General features: G+C 42.1%; 1 protein-coding gene across 5 annotated transcripts in view; it reads left to right on the top strand.

Moving 5' to 3' along the window:
• LOC137340975 (aryl hydrocarbon receptor-like) overlaps positions 1 to 14,216 on the top strand; it is a 199,322-nt gene that overhangs the window by 104,611 nt on the left and 80,495 nt on the right. The window lies entirely within an intron of this gene.

Genomic DNA, 14,216 nt, shown 5'->3' with positions numbered 1-14,216 from the left:
GAATAATTCAGCATCAGTGGGGCTTTACTTATTACAAGTTTATATTACTCAGTGTCCAAGATTGACATTATTGGCAAGTTTAGGTTAGACTATAATCCATGTAAAGCCAACGAGTTAATAGCTTTGAATAGCTAGTCTATCAGATTTAATAAAATCTAGTGACTTTAGCAGCTTTAGCAATGATTCCAGGAATCTATACAAGCTTGTCTTACTGAGTCAGAGCAGTAGAGTTGCTTGTCTTAGAATTGAGATGATTGTGCTTGTTCCCAGGATGTCCGTGCAATGAACCTCCATCTATTGTTGTAGTATTTCTTCCTTTATCTGATGTCTGCTCCCTCAGACCCAACCTCACTTCTGTTCTCAGGAACTTAACTCTTACGTACAAGTGATTCACTGAATTATTTGCCTATCAAGAGCCTTCAACATCTGAAATTGTCTGACTTCCCTTTTTTGAGTGTCAAAAACTCCCATCTTTTCTACCGTTGATTCTCAAAGCAAACCAACTATTCATATACCGACCAATCTGAATGCACCTTTTGGCAAGAATTCTGTTGTTTGATGAGAAAAGCATTGACAGGTACATGTCAAGCACTTAAAGGGAGCAAATTTAGAATTACTTAAGAAAAGTCAAATCTACTCATTAGTTCCAAAACATTTCACTTTGTTTGTCTTTAAATAATAATAGTAAGGTAATCCAGATAGGGCAATTAGGGATGGGCAATAAATGCTGGCTTGCCAGTGACGCTCACACCCCATGAATGAATAAAAAAAAGATAAGGATTAGGTCACTGCCAGGAACTGTTTTGAAAAAAAAACTCCTTTCACTTTTGTCTTGCAAGGTAAGGATGGCTCATATTTTAGGTCATCCTAGGCAGTTCTTATGTTGGTCAGACAACATAAGCTTCCATTCAACCTAGAGAAGCCTGGGTGTGCCTAGTGCTGGCCTCTGATAGGAACCACTATTAGCTATGAAAGATCTTTTACCCTCACAGTGCTGTCTTGGCGTACTGATGATTTTTAGCATTAACTCTTTCAGTATTCCTAGAGTTTAGCAGGATTGTTGCAAATACCATTTTTAGGACATTCTGTGAGTGGCATTGTTTGTTTCTCTGCAGCAGACAGTGGAAATTACCACAGGGTAGAAGACATTTTCATGTTTAATTGTATGCATATGAGCTATAAGGAGAAAATGTCATGGGCATGTATTGAGTATGGTCTTATTACTCAAGTACATAATATACAAATACTACATGTTGCTGAACTTAAAAATAAAATGGGAGTAATAATGGACACTGATTATGCAGTGTCCCCTCAAGCCTGCTCTGCCATTCAATCAGGTCATGGCTGATCTTCGACCTCAACTCCACTTTCCTGCCTGATCCCCATATCCCCTGATTTCCCCTAGAGCCCAAAGATCCACCAATCTCAGCCTTGAATATATTCAACGACTGAGCGTCCACAGCCCTCTGGTGTAGAGATTTCAAAAGATTCACAACCCTCTGAGTGAAGAAATTCCTCCTCATCTCAGTCTTAAATAGCTGACCCCTTATCCTGTGACTATGCCCCCTAGTTCTAGACTCTCCAGCCATAGGAAACAGCCTCTCAGCATCTACCCTGTCAAGCCCCCTCATAATCATATATGTCTCAATGAGATCACCTCTCATTCCTCTAAACTCCAGAGAATATAGGCCCATTCTTCTCAACCTCTCTTCATAGGACAACCCTTTCATCCCAGGAATTAATCTAGTGAATCCTTGTTGCACTGCCTCTAAGGCAAATATATCCTTCCTTAGTTAAGGAGACCAAAATTGTATGCAGTACTCCTGGTGAGTCTCACCAAAGTCCTGTACAATTGTAGTAAGACTTCCTTACTCTTGTACTCCGACCCCCTTGCAATAAAGGCCAATGTGCCATTTGCTTTCCTAATTGCTTGCTGTACCTGTATGCTAACTTTTTGCATTTGTTGTACGATGACACCCAAGTCTCTCTCAATGCCAACATTTAATAGTTTCTCACCATTTAAAAAATATTCTTGTTTCTCTATTCCTCCTACCAAAGTGAATGGCCTCACATTTTCCCACATTATAATCCATCTGCCACCTTGCCAACTCACTTAACCAGCCTATATCCCTTTGCAGACTCTGTGTCCTTCTCGAAGCTTACTTTCCCACCTAGCTTTATATCATCAGCAAACTTGGATATATGCCACTCGATCCCTTTCATCTAAGTTACTAATATAGATTGTAAATAAATGAGGCCCAAGCACTGATCCTTGTGGCACCCCACTAGTTACAGCCTGCCAACCTGAAAATGACCCGTTTATCCCTACTCTCTTTTCTGTTCGTTAACCAATCCTCTATCCAGGCTAATATGTTACCCCCACCCCATGAGCTCTTAGGCCCTAGCTACTCACAATATGTATCAATGATTTGGATGAGGGAACGGAACGGAATGTAACATTTTCAAGTTTGCAGACGACACAAAGCTGGGGTGGAATGTGAGCTGTGAAGAGGATGCAAAGAGGCTCCAATGTAATTTAGACAAGTTGGGTGAGTGGGCAAGAACATGGCAGATGCAATATAATGTGGATAAATGTGAGGTTATCCACTTTGGTTGTAAAAACAGAAAGACAGATTATTATCTGAATGGTGATGGATTGGGAAAAGGGGAGGTGCAACGAGACCTGGGTGTCCTTGTACACCAGTCGCTGAAAGCGAGCATTCAGGTGCAGCAAGCAATTAGGAAGGCGAATGGTATGTTGGCATTCATTGCAAGAGGATTTGAGTACAGGAACGGTGTTGTCTTACTGCAGTTGTACTGCGCCTTGGTGAGATCACATCTGGAATATTGTTTGAAGTTTTGGTCTCCTTATCTGAGGAAGGATGTCTTTGCCATGGAGGGAGTGCAACGAAGGTTTACCAGACTGATTCCTGGGATGGCAGGACTGACGTATGAGGAGAGATTGGGTCGACTAGGCCTATATTCACTAGAGTTTAGGAGAATGAGAGGTGATCTCATCGAAACATAAAATTCTAACAGGACTAGACAGACTAGATGCAGGGAGGATGTTCCCGATGGCTGGGGTGTCCAGAACCAGGGGTCACAGTCTCAGGATATGGGGTATGACATTTAGAATCGAGATGAGGAGAAATTTCTTCACTCAGAGGGTGATGAACCTGTGAAATTCTCTACCACAGAAGGCAGTGGAGGCCAAGTCATTAGATGTATTCAAGAAGGAGATAGATATATTTCTTAATGCTAAAGGGATCAAGGAATAGGGGAAAAAGCGGGAACAGGGTACTGAGTTAGACGATCAGGCATGATCATTTTGAATGGCGGAGCGGGCCCGAAGGGCTGAATGGCCTACTCTTGCTCCTATTTTCTATGTTTCTATGTTTACCTTGTGTAACAACCTTTAGTGTGGCTGCCTAAGTGGATTTTGTTGCTTTTATAGTTATTCAATGGCTCTTCATGTTTTTTTTCACTCACTAACATTGAGTTGAGAAGATGATACCCTGATTGATTTACGTGAAGGTGTATGTTTTGAAATATTAAAAAATCACATTTGGGCGTGAAACATCTACAGCTTCCAGACAATGCAATTTAGCATTCCGTATTCTGTGCTGCAAAACAAGCTTGTGAATTGAAATAAATACCACATCTTTCTGTTCTCCAAGCTATACACTATTTACAAGACCAGTGGGCAGGCTTGCTAATGGGTCGTGGCTAAGGCTATTATGTAGTTGGCAACCATTAGCACCACAAGGGAAGTCTAAGATAACTTTCGACAGCACCTCCCAAACCCAGACCTCTCCCATCTAGAAGGACAAGGGCAGCAGGCACATGGGAAAAACACCACCTGCACGTTCCCCTCCAAGTCACACACCATCCCAACTTGGAAATATATCGCAGTTCCTTCATCGTCGCTGGGTCAAAATCCTGGAACTCCCTTCCTAACAGCACTGTGGGAGAACCTTCACCACACGGACTGCAGCGGTTCAAGATGCCGGCTCACCACCACCACCTTCTCAAGGGCAATTAGGGATGGGCAATAAATGCTGGCCTCGCCAGCGACGCCCTCATGCCATGAACGAATAAAAAAAAAACTTTCTTTAATTTCTCCTCTGGTCAGTGCCTCCCCACAATGGCATGGCTTGAATTGGACCTTATTTTGTGCACAATTGTAGTTGTAAGCCTGTTATTCATCACCAAAACTTTGGCGATCTCCACAGAATTGACTTATTTATATCTATTTATATATGTTCTATTTATATCTAAATTATGTGAGGCTATTCCATCACTCTGCATCATGTCCTGAGCCAATAATTAAATGCTACATTTAAAATCCTGATGTATTGGTGCTGCATAAAAACAGGCCGCCATGTGCTTCTGACCTTTTTATCAAGTAATGTTAGATTTTCTTGCGTGCATCCAGTATATACATTAACAACATTTTATATTTATAAGAATTAAGGCTAAATGAGTCCCTTCCTATATTTAGAGGTTCTAAAAAGAGATGGGCATAAGTGTGACTTACGTAATCCTGAGCTGGTTGTTGAGTTGGCTGACTTTAGGCTATCTTGAGGAAAAAAAAGTCCGCTTCTTGGATGAAGGTTCAGATTGATGACGACATGAAACTCAGAAATCGTCAATATTGGAGTCCTTCTAACTATTGGCGTTAAAAGTGGTTTGTTTTTGGATTAAGCCTAGCCTGATATTCTTTTTCAATTCTGATGCTTGCAACATTGGTAGCATTAAGGTGTGCTGTTATGCAGTTTACTCTTTGACTAACCCATGCTATACCTAACTTACACAAACTTAATGTTAACATTAAGTGAAGTTCTAATTTTTTTAAATTGGTGTCTACTGCTTTGGAATTGAAGCAGTAATTGTGTTCTTAATTCTGCACTTTTGAAAAAGTTTAGCCTCATTCTTATCCTACTTCTGTGACTCACTGGTTCGATATGTTCAATTTTTAGCTGAGTTTGCCTAGATAACTTCATTCATTTATGCTAAGGGAATTTTGAAGATAACAGAAGGATTAGGTGGGGAGTGAAACGTGGGGCACTAAATTGGGCCATGTAGCGCCCGTTGTTTGGCACTACGTGGCCTCCCGAAGTGCCAAGTTGGCATCTTGGCTGCGCACGCACGTTTCCAGCATGACTTCTGCTGGATGCCATCTTGGTATAGGAGTTAGCGCAGGCGCAGATAACGAACGCCGGAAACGTGTAAAGTAAGGAGAAAATGGATACAATCAGTGTGCAATGCTGATAAGTCCCAAAATGGTGTCTAACACACAACTCAACGCACAATCTTAACCCCGACCATCTGAACATGTCTTAGAGTGCCTGGAGGGTCCCCACTGGTGCTATTTAAAGGTGATTTTCCACACCGTTCACCTGAAGAAGGAGGAAGCCTCCGAAAGCTTGTGGAATTTAAAATAAATTTGTTGGACTATAACTTGGTGTTGTAAAATTGTTTACAATTGTCCATCACCGGCATCTCCACATCATGGCTATTTAAAGGGACCATGCAGGATAGACAGGTTAGTGGCTGGACTATTCCTTCTGGCTACCGAGACATTTGTAACTGTTTTTGGAGGTCTCCTATACTTGAATACAAGGATGCGGGGACATACCCTAACATTTAGAGCTGGGGCGTGCAGGAGTGAAGTTAGGAAACGCTTCTACACGCAAAGGATGGGAGAAGTTTGCAAAGCTATTCTGCAAACGGCAGTTGATGCTAGCTCAATTGTGAATGCTAAATCTGAGGTTGATAGATTTCTGTGAACCAAGGCTATTAAGGGATATGGGGCTAAGGCGGGTATATGGAGTGAGGTCACAGTCCGCCATGACCTCATTGAATGGCGGAACAAGCTCAAGGGGCTAAATGCCACTGCCACTTGCTGCCTCCTGATATGCACCACCTTCTCCTGCAAGAAAGTGGGATGTGTGTCTGGGTGATGTGCCTGTCATGGTTGAATAGTTTCCGGTGTGTGTGGCCTGAGAGTTGTGGGTGGGAGGCTTGCAACAGTGGTAATGTGTAAGGGTGAGAGGAAGCATCTGGTTGGAAGAGTTGAGTACTGATGGAAAGAGTTTGTTGGTGATGGGGGGTGTAGTGTGTGGAGCAGTGGATGTGGCTAGTGGTGCAGTTGATAGGAAACGCCACTTGTCAGTTGACCTTGACTACCTTGCCCACTCGTGTCAAAGCATTGAACTTCTTCCTGCACTGCATCCGTGCTCATGATGCTGTGCGCCTGGCATTGACTTTGTCTCCTTCTGCCTTTTGGGTATATGTCTGGAGGGCCTCTTGCAACCCCCCCCAATTGATATAGGATATCCCCCCTTCTGTCCACCTCATGCACCAAGGTCTCTAGTGAGTCAGCAGAGAACCTTGGTGCATGTACTCTCGCAGGCCTGGTACCAAGTCAGATCGGCAGATTGGAGGATGTGGGATTTAGTAGTGCGCAACCTTTATTCAATGTTTTAACATAACTCATCAGTTTGTAAACATAGGGACGGGAGCTGCATCTGATGTTTTGCGTGTGCAATGGCTGATCTCCGTTCAGACTCCATGCAGACAGCAGACTGTTATTTTCAGCAAAAAACAGGTACCAGCTACCTTTTGAGAGATTTTTAAGAGACAGCCTGCCTTTAAGAGATTGGAGCTTCCCCTGCTGGTGGAAAGTGCAAATTGCATGGAATCCTCGTTCAACGCTGATTTCCAACGCAGATTCCAGGTAAGTCCACAGGCCTGACAAAAGTCTTGTCCTGCCTGCACAGGGGTCACTGGGTGTGGGGTATAAACGGATCGTGCTACCCCTGCCCAATAACAGGCCCTATCCAATTTCTCCCCCCCCCCCCCCCCCCCGTGATGTCATGAACAGTATGGAAATGATTGAATAAGATCTGCTCCACTTTAATTGTATGTGCTAGACAAGTTAGTAGCAACAAGTATAGCTATACTTGCCTTGGGTGAGGGTGGGTATTTAATAGGGAGAAAAGGCTCTATTGAAGCTCATGAAACTTGCTCTATTATATCACACTTGCTCACTTAGTGTACACAAATGACAAAATTGGAATTAATACTTACGTGTGCGCATTTACTGCCTGAGACCGAAGTTTGAATTTGAAAAGAATGTGAAACCAACACCCACTGTACTGCAATGGTAGTTCATTGGTTAGTGTTGGAAGCAAGGAGTACAATATCTTAATTATATCATTGTTGTTTTCATTGTTCACTTGCAGCATTATGGTATGGGTGCATTACAGCAGTAAAGAAATGAATAATAGGGTGGGCATTCTTTGAAAATCTGAGCATGATTTTCAAGCAGTACATCAGTAACTGTTGTTTAGAGAAATGCTTTCACAATGAGTTGGCTGTTTTTGGACATTGCCCATTTTAGTTTTAATGTGTTTTTGAGCTTGTTTTGTACTATATTCCTGTATTGTGCAGGCACTTATTGTTAAAGTTGAGAGAGTTAATGAAATCCAAAACTTAAAAATTACAACTTAGGAGCCCTCAACGTCAGCCCTAAAAACATTGAATCAGTTACAAAGTTGGAAGGAGAAAATTCTACAATGTACTAGTGAAAGGAAAAGCAAAAGTCAAACTTATTAATGGAGGTTTATTGTATGCCACATATGCCACCTGCCAGCCCACAACTATGTTGGACTGTTGTGAGACCCAGGCGGTACTGTACTTTCAACGTTGTAACCTATACATGATGTGGTGTATAGTCTTGCACCTTTATTTTTAGTACAGTCCTAATTGTAACATGAACAGCCAGATTGCTTGTTCAATTAAAGGGGCACCCAGTTGTAATTAAGAACCCTTCTGTGCCCCAATTTGATGGCGTGGATACCCTCATTGCTCTTTTAAGCCTCTTTTCCCACCAATATTGCACTCCATGAAACCAAAGTACATTTAGTTCAAGGCTTCAATACTACTCCCATATCTGGGCAGTAGTCTTTCTAATGCCTTTTTTTTACACCTGGTCATGATATCATTTGTATATTTGTGTGTGTGTGTGACTTTTTAAAAATATATTTATATATATATATATAGGAAATATATATATATATATATTATGCGTATTTATATATTATAACACTAACACACACACACACACACACACACACACACACACACACGGCTATCTTGTGCCTCTTTAGCTTCAGTTACAGTATTATACATGCTCTTTCTCCACCACTTCCTTGGGTTCAAATCAAGGTCCATGTTTTGTCTCCTACTCTACAGTTTCCATCAGTCTTTCCTTCCTCTTACCATCTGTAGACATTTAAAAGTTAACTTGGCATCATTTCAGTACTACTTCTTGATTTACCTAGACTTGCGTGCGGGCCTTTTCAACCTTGGTGGTATCCTGCATTATGGGGTTTGGTGTCTCAGCCAGGTTCTTTTATTTTAAAAAAAATCTTCACTTATCACTAAATGGGATCTCATCCTTGCTGTTTATTTAGAAAATGTTTTCCCAGTAGTTTTCAAAGCTCCTCCTGAAAGTAAATGAAACCATTGGAGGCAAAATTCCATTGTAGATAGTGCAGTGCTCTGAAATGCCTCCTATAGTACCACTTGCAGGGCTAAACTTTTTTAGATGTTTAGATTTGTACTTTTAAAAATTCTAATCAGTATTCACAATTGAAGTTTCTACATGGTTTAGAATTTATTTGATAGATGCAGTTTTTAATATTAATGGAGAGATGACTAACTAACTAGAATATATAGTAATAGATCAAATACTGTATTTGTGTTCAGAGAATAGAACCATGAACACAATGCATTTGAGTACAACAAATCTGTTTGAGGTCATCAAACTGTAGTGTATAACTGTTTCCATCTGTGCTCGACCTTTTATATGTCGGCTGACACAGCAAGCTATTTTTGCTTGTTTCTTATCACTTGCCGCTGAAGTTATGTTTGTGGTGACAAATAGGTTAGTGACATTAAGTTTAGTTTTACAGTGTAGTTTTAGCATAAGATTTACAAAGGTTTCAGCCCTAATCAAATATTAACTTTTTGTGTTAAATATATGGGGTGAGGAGGGAGAAAATTAAACTGCTTGGAGTGCAAACAAAACATGCATATGCATCCAAATGCTTAATGTTGCAAAGTGACAACAGGACAGTTGGCTCCTTTGTTAACATTAAAAGTTTGTTTTTAAAGGAACTTTTATTATAAAAAAAATTGCTTAGCCCAGGCATGAGGTTGGTTCCAAAAACTTAAGTACATTTGCCCCAGTTGTGCAATTTATCAGTAGTACAACCCAGATTTGCACCAGGGTCCTGAAGCAAGATGCAAAGCAGTGTTTTGTTTTTGCACAATAATTGATTTAACAGCTTGTAATTGGAAGTAAACTAGCCAGGATAAACATCTTAGGAACTTGATCCTTGTGGGAGTACAGAAAGATGTGAAGAAATTATAGTGTTGAGAGGGTTAGTAGGCCAGAAATGGGAGGGAGATCTGAATCTTGTCTGGCATTGTCATTTGTTTCAGGAATGGGCCTATTTTGGAGCTTTGTACTCACTATTTGCCCTTTTTTGTCATTGCAAGAAATGCCTCTACAACTCACCGACACTGCAGCAGCTGATTGCTAAAGTTGATCATTTCTCTCCGTCTCATGTTTATTTAGGCTTTGAGTTGACAAATGCTGACCAGTATGTTTGTATTGTGGAAGAGAAGAAAAAATTGTAATAGATCTCAGAAAAAAACATAATGGTCGTAATCATTCAACGGGTGAGAATAAAGCCACAGAATTTTGAATTTAGCTTAAAAAAACACAATTCAACTGAGTTACTTGTCTTAAACTTAATTAAGACTTTTTAAATCTTTCTACACGTCATTTGTAGCAATTGCCTGTGCTTTTCCATGAACCATTGACTTTAAACTATTTTCTTCAGTGAGACAAAAATATTGTAGTTGAATCAGAGTGTTCTCATGAATAATGGAAATGGAGTAACTGAAGTAGGAAATAAGCATGTAACTTATGAAAGAAAAAAAATCTTGACAACATGAAAGGTAGATTTTAATGGGGTTCAAGTAATATCAGGAATTGAACTTTGAAGACACGAGCAAGTAGCTTGCAAAAATTCACTGGCCTGCTGTGTGAAATCTTTGCCATCCTATTGTACATTTTGATAAGAGGACGAGTGTTAGATACATTTGACAAAATGTACACAAGATGTTTTTTACACATGGGAGCAAGATGAGCATGGTTTGGAATGTAACAAAGGAACATAGGGACAGGAGTAGGCCATTCAGCCCCTCGAGCCTGTTCCACCACTCAGTTAGATCATGGCTGATCTGTATCTTAAATCCATCGAACCACCTTGGTTCCATAACCCTTGCCTAACAAAAATCGTTCACCTGACGAAGGAGGAAGCCTCCGAAAGCTTGTGAATTTAAAATAAAATTGCTGGACTATAACTTGGTGTTGTAAAATTGTTTACAATTAACAAAAATCTATCAATCTTAGTTTTGAAATTTGTATTTGACCTAGCCTCAACAGCTTTTTGGGGGAGAGAGTTTCAGATCTCCACTACCCTTTGTGTGAAGAAGTGCTTTCTGACATCACCCCGAGGGCCTAGCTCTAATTTTAAGGTTTAGCCCCCTTCAGGACTCTCCCACCAGAAGAAATAGTTTCTCTCTATCTACCCTATCAACTCCTTTGGTCATCTTAAACACCCCAATTAGATCATCTCTTAATCTTCTATATTCAAGGGAACACAAACCTAGTCTATGCAACCTGTCCTCACAACTTAACCCATTTAGCCACTGGGTCATTCACCATAGTTTCTTTTTAACTTTCAGTGCTTCACTGCTAAATTCTTGGCTTAGTTCATCAGTGTTCATTTCAAATCCTGAATTATATAGATGGTGTGAGACTTGCACTTCCAGTGAATTATGTATTTGAACCTTTAGTTGTCTCTCCGTTCATCCACATCCTTTAGAGTCTTTCCATTAAGTGTATACTCCCATTCCTTGTGTTTTGTTCCAAAATGTATACCTCACACTTATCCACATTAAATTGCATCTTAAATTGTCTTCCTGAAATCTTTACAGTCCTCTTCATTGTTTGCAAAAGCCTCTTACTTCTGTGTTGTCAGCTAATTTTGAGATTGTGTTCCTTATACCAGAGTCCAATTCATTTATATACACACAGAACAAAAATGGACCCATCACCAACACCCGGGGTACACCATTTCCAACCCTTCTCCAATCCAATCAAAACCCTTTCACACTAACTGTTTCCTGCCTGTCAACCAGCCCTGTATCCATACTGCCACATTTCCTTTTATGCCATTTACCTAAATGTTCCGAACAAGCCTCCTCATGAAACACCTCAGACACTAGGTCTACTGCATTCCTTTTCACTTCAAAAAACGATTAAATGTGACTTGCCTTCAACAAATCCATGCTGGCTTCCTTGCATTTCTAGTACTTACTAATTTGATTTTGAATTATGGACCTGTTAGTCCAGATCTATCGTTACCAGTTTATCCTTTTTCCTTCTTGAACAACAGTGTTACATCAGCTACTCTCCAGTCCCAAGGGAAAATTTGTACAGATGTATAGTTCAATAAGGAGTGTAGAAGAGCATGCCAGGAGCAGCACCAGGTGTACCTAAAAATGAGGTGCCAACCTGGTGAAGCAACAACACAGGACTACATGCATGCCAAACAGCGGAAGCAACATGCTATCGACAGAGCTAAGCAATTCCACAACCAACGGATCAGATCAAAGCTCTGCAGTCCTGCCACACCCAGTCGTGAATGGTGGTGGACAATTAAACAACTAACGGAAGGAGGAGGAGGAGGCTCTGTAAACATCGCCATCCTCAATGATGGTGGGGTCCAGCACATGAGTGCAAAAGACAAGGCTGAAGCATTTGCAACCACCTTCAGCCAGTAGTGTCGAGTGGGTGATCCATTTCGGCCTCATCCCGATATCCCCACCATCACAGATGCCAGTCTACAGCCAATTCGATTCACTCCACGTGATATCAAGAAACGGCTGAGTGCACTGGATACAGCAAAGGCTATGGGCTCCGACAACATCCCAGCTGTAGTGCTGAAGACTTGTGCTCCAGAACTAGCCGCGCCTCTAGCCAAACTCTTCCAGTACAGCTACAACACTGGCATCTACCCGACAATGTGGAAAATTGCCCAGGTATATCCTGTCCACAAAAAGCAGGACAAATTCAATCCGGCCAATTACCGTCCCATCAGTCTACTCTCAATCATCAGCAAAGTGACGGAAGGTGTCGTCGACAGTGCTTGCAAGGGTCACTTACTCACCAATAACCTGCTCACCGATGCTCAGTTTGGGTTCCGCCAGGACCACTCTGCTCCATATCTCATTGCAGTCTTGATCCAAACATGGACAAAAGAGCTGAATTCCAGAGGTGAGGTGAGAGTGACTGCCCTTGACATCAAGGCAGCATTTGATCGAGTGTGGCACCAAGGAGCCCTAGTAAAATTGAAGTCAATGGGAATCGGGGGGAAAGCTCTCCAGTGGCTGGAGTCATACCTAGCACAAAGAAAGATGATAGTGGTTGTTGGAGGCCAATCATCTCATAAGAACATAAGAAATAGGAGCAGGAGTAGGCCAATTGGCCCCTCGAGCCTGCTCCGCCATTCAATAAGATCATGGCTGATCTGATCCCAACCTCAAATCTAAATTCATTTCCAATTTCCTGCCCGCTCCCCGTAACCCCTAATTCCCTTTACTTCTAGGAAACTGTCTATTTCTGTTTTAAATTTATTTAATGATGTAGCTTCCACAGCTTCCTGGGGCAGCAAATTCCACAGACCTACTATCCTCTGAGTGAAGAAGTTTCTCCTCATCTCAGTTTTGAAAGAGCAGCCCCTTATTCTAAGATTATGCCCCCTAGTTCTAGTTTCACACATCCTTGGGAACATCCTTACAGCATCCACCCGATCAAGCCCCTTCACAATCTTATATGTTTCAATAAGATCGCCTCTCATTCTTCTGAACTCCAATAAGTAGAGTCCCAATCTACTCAACCTCTCCTCATATGTCCGCCCCCTCATCCCCGGGATTAACCGAGTGAACCTTCTTTGTACTGCCTCAAGAGCAAGTATGTCTTTTCTTAAGTATGGAAAAATTTTTTAAAATCTCAGCCCAGGACATTGTTGCAGGAGTTCCTCAGGGCAGTATCCTAGGCCCAATCATCTTCAGCTGCTTCATCAATGACCTTCCCTCCATCATAAGGTCAGAAATGGGGATGTTCACTGATGATTGCACAGTGTTCAGTTCCAGTCGCAACCCCTCGGATAATGAAGCAGTCTGTGCCCACATGCAGCAAGACCTGGACAACATCCAGGCTTGGGCTGATGAGTGGCAAGTAACATTCGCGCCAGACAAGTGCCAGGCAATGACCATCTCCAACAAGAGAGAGTCTAACCACCTCCCGTTGTCATTCAACGGCATTACCATCGCCGAATCCCCCACCATCAACATCCTGGGGGTCACCATCGACCAGAAACTTAACTGGATTAGCCACAAATAATGTGGCTTCTAGAGCAAGTCAGAGGCTGAGTATTCTGCAGCGAGTGACTCACCTCCTGACACCCCAAAGCCTTTCCACCATCTACAAGTCACAAGTCAGGACTGTGATGGAATACTCTCCACTTGCCTGGATGAGTGCAGCTCCAACAACACTCGAGAAGCTCGACACCATCCAGGACAAAGCAGCCCGCTTGATTGGCACCCCATCCACCACCCTAAACATTCACTCCCTTCACCACCGGCGCACTGTGGATGCAGTGTGTATCATCCACAGGATGCACTGCAGCAACTCGCCAAGGCTTCTTCGACAGCACCTCCCAAACCCACGACCTCTACCACCTAGAAGGACAAGGGCAGCAGGCACATGGGAACAACACCACCTGCATGTTCCCCTCCAAGTCACGCACCATCCCAACTTGGAAGTATATCACCGTTCCTTCATCGTCGCTAGGTCAAAATCCTGCAACTCCCTACCTAACAGCACTGTGGGAGAACCTTCACTACACGGACTGCAGCTGTTCAAGAAGGCGGCTCACCACCACCTTCTCGAGGGCAATTAGGGATGGGTAATAAATGCTGGCCTTGCCAGCGACGCCCACATCCCATGAACGAATAAGAAAAAATAGTCATGACTTCAACTGCCAATGACTCACTCTCTGGAATTCTCT

This window comes from Heptranchias perlo, chromosome 2, assembly GCF_035084215.1.
Source record: "Heptranchias perlo isolate sHepPer1 chromosome 2, sHepPer1.hap1, whole genome shotgun sequence".
Taxonomy (NCBI): Eukaryota; Metazoa; Chordata; class Chondrichthyes; order Hexanchiformes; family Hexanchidae; genus Heptranchias; species Heptranchias perlo.
Note: the sequence above shows the minus strand (reverse complement) of the source record. Positions and strands in the feature narration are given on the sequence as shown.